Source organism: Mesoplodon densirostris, unplaced genomic scaffold, assembly GCF_025265405.1.
Source record: "Mesoplodon densirostris isolate mMesDen1 unplaced genomic scaffold, mMesDen1 primary haplotype scaffold_37, whole genome shotgun sequence".
Classification (NCBI taxonomy): domain Eukaryota; kingdom Metazoa; phylum Chordata; class Mammalia; order Artiodactyla; family Ziphiidae; genus Mesoplodon; species Mesoplodon densirostris.
In genome coordinates, this window is record NW_026778196.1 from 11804771 (window position 1) to 11808178 (window position 3408).

Consider the following 3408-nt stretch of genomic DNA (forward strand, 5'->3'; position numbering starts at 1 on the left):
TATTGATTTGGCACCATAAGGGAATCAAGTGTGCTTAGACTGGCATAAACATGGCAGCGAGAATCAGATCAAACCCACTATAAAAAGGAATTTCAAAAACAAAACAAAAAAAAAAAAACAGGGAAATTCTTTACAATTCCTTCAGGGTCTCTGATGAAACCTGGAATGACCCTACCTACAATGAGAGCTGGATGTGGCATAAGGCTGGACACTTGTGACTGAGAGGATTGGTGAGATTGGGTGAGCAAATGCAGACCATTTAAAGCAATAATGCATGGCCTCCATTCCATGGGTCCCATCTCTCCAGGTTGAAGGGAATATTACTACAGCTATAACATGTACGGGCAACCTAGAGAATGGACACACTGTGAATACGAATGGTTTCTAAAACTCAAAGTGTAGTCACTCTTGTGGTGCTGCGGTTTGACTTTCCAACTGCTTTACTATCAATCTCCCAACATGGAGAGACAGCCCCTTTAACCTCCTGGTTCGCATAGGTTGCTAATTTGGCAGAGGAATGAAGGGAAGAGGGAGAACCAATGAGAGAGTAGCTGTTAGGCATTTGGACGGGCACATATCACTCTAATTTCCCGGCAGGAAGAAGAATTGACCAAAGTCTCAGCCACCCACGGCGAACCTGTATACGTCCCGGACCAAAATTTTGGACTTGCGTTCTGCTCACAAAAAACGAGTTGAGAAATGGAGCTCAGGGGCACAGCAATTCACAAACTGGCAGAGTAATAAAGGACAACTATCGTCCAAAAATCTGTTAAGGGATGGCAACGTGGCCGACTTGAAAGCTAGGCAGAATAGCAGGAAACAGATTTCAAGAGTTACGTAGGAATCACCTGTAAAGCACAGGAAGAGGGGCACAACTTTGAAAATGATTCACTTGGCCAAACAGGGCGTATGCGTTTTCTCGTGAATATATACAGGAGAAAACGCATACGCCCGTTTTGGCCAAGCAAGCAAGCGGGCAATGCAAATCTGCACTATAAAGAAGTATCACTTCCCACCGGTCCAAAGCGACATCCACAAAATGTGTAAAAATCAGAAAGGCAAGACAGGCCCTGGAGAAAAGGTAGCCTTGTTATGCTGATGGGCGGGATGTAAATTGCCCACTGCCTCACTGGAAGAGTGCATTGTGTTCCCTAAAACAAGAAAACAACAGAGCTACAGAGCCAAGGCCACATCCAGTCTAGGGAATATACCTTGGGAAAACTGAAAATCAATAAGACAGAGCCACCCCCAAATTTAGGGCTGCACTGTTTACAAGAACCTCAACTTGGGTACACCTTAAATATCCCAGGAAATATAAAAATGGTTCAAAAAATTGTGGTACTTACATACGATGGAATATCCCTCAGCCAAGAAATCAGTGTCATAAGACCAGTAGCAGCAAAGTGAGTGGATTCAGGTACAATGATTCTAAGTGAAATAAGTCACACAGAAAAAGAAACTTATCATAAGATATCAGTTATGAAGATCCTGTAAACATGGCTACACATGAACTGAGTTAGGAAAGAGAACAGAGTCTCACATTTACAAAACACTCTTATTCCTTCTTAACGGTGAAGGAGAGGTGGGGTGATGCAAAAAAGCAGAGTTTGATATAAGCACAGGTACCGTTCCAAAAATCAACAATGGAATAGACAAGACCTACACCTTCCTCAGTGAAAGCGACTCAAAACCCCATATTTCCCACAGAGGAATAGATCTGACTAGTAAGAATCTTAAAACCTATGTATTGATATGTCTCCATAAGGGAATCAAGTGTGTCTAGTCTGGCATAAAAATGGCAGTGAGAATCAGCTCCAACCCACTATAAAAAGGAATTCCAAAAACAAAACATAAAAATAGCGAAATTCTTTACAATTCCTTCAGGATCTCTGATGAAACCTGGAATGACCCTATCTACAATGACAGCTGGATGTGGCATAAGGCTGGACACTTGGGACTGAGAGGATTGATGAGGTTGGGTGAGCAAATGCAGACCCTTTAAAGCAATAATGCATGGCCCCCATTCCATTGCTCCCAACTCTCCACGTTGAAGGGAATATTACTACAGATATAACATGTACGGGACACCTAGAGAATGAACACACTGTGAATACGAAAGGTTTCTAAAACTCAACGAATAGTCCCACACGTGGTGCTCCGGTTTCACTTTCCGACTGCTTTACTATCAATCTCCCAATTTGGAGAGACAGTCACTTTAAACTCCTGGTTCGCACAGGTTGCCAATTTGGCAGAGAATGGAAGGGAAGATGGAGAACCAATGAGACAGTAGCTGTTAGACATTTGGACGGGCACATGTCACTCTAAATTCCCTGCAGGAAGAAGAATTAACCAAAGTCTCAGCCACCCATCGGGATGCAGTATAGGTCCTGAGCCAAAATTTTGGACTTGCGTTCAGCTCACAAAAAACGAGTTGAATAATGGAGCTCAGGGGCACAGCAATTCACAAACTGGCAGAGTAATAAAGGAAAACTCTCTTCCAAAAATTTGTTGATGGAAGGCAACGAGGCCGACTTGAAAGCTAGGCAGAATAACAGGAAAGAGATTTCATGAGGTACGTAGGAATCGCCTGTAAAGCACAGGAAGAGGGGCACAACTTCGACAATGATTCACTTGGCCAAAAAGGGCGTATGCGTTTTCTCCTGAATATATTCAGGAGAAAATGCATACGCCCTTTTTGGCCAAGCAAGCAAGCGGGCAAGCCAAATCTGCACTACAAAGAAGTATCAATTCCCACCGGTCCAAAGGGACATCCACAAAATGTGTAAAAACCAGAAAGGCAAGACAGGCCCTGGAGAACAGGGAGCCTTGTTCTGCTGCTGGGCGGGATGTAAATTGCCAACTGCCTCACTGGAGGAGTACATTGTGTTCCCTAAAACAATTAAACAACAGAGCTACAGAGCCAAGGACACTTCCAGTCTAGGGAATATACCTTGGGAAAACTGAAAATCAATAAGACAGAGCCACCCCCAAATTTAGGGCTGCACTGCGTACAAGAACCTCAACTTCGGTACACCTTAAATATCCCAGGAAATATAAAAATGGTTCAAAGAATTGTGGTATTTACGTACAATGGAATATCCCTCAGCCATGAAATCAATGTCATAAGACCAATAGCAGCAAAGTGAGTGGATTCAGGTACGATGATTCTAAGTGAAATAAGTCACACAGAAAAAGAAACTTAGCATAAGATATGACTTATGAAGATCCTGTAAACATGGCTACACATGAACTGAGTTAGGAAAGAGAACAGAGTCTCACATTTAGAAAACACTCTTATGCCTGCTTAAGGGGGAAGGAGAGGTGGGGTGATGCATAGAACCAGAGTTTGATATAAGCACAGGTACCGTTCCAAAAACCAACTATGGAATAGACAAGACCTACACCTTC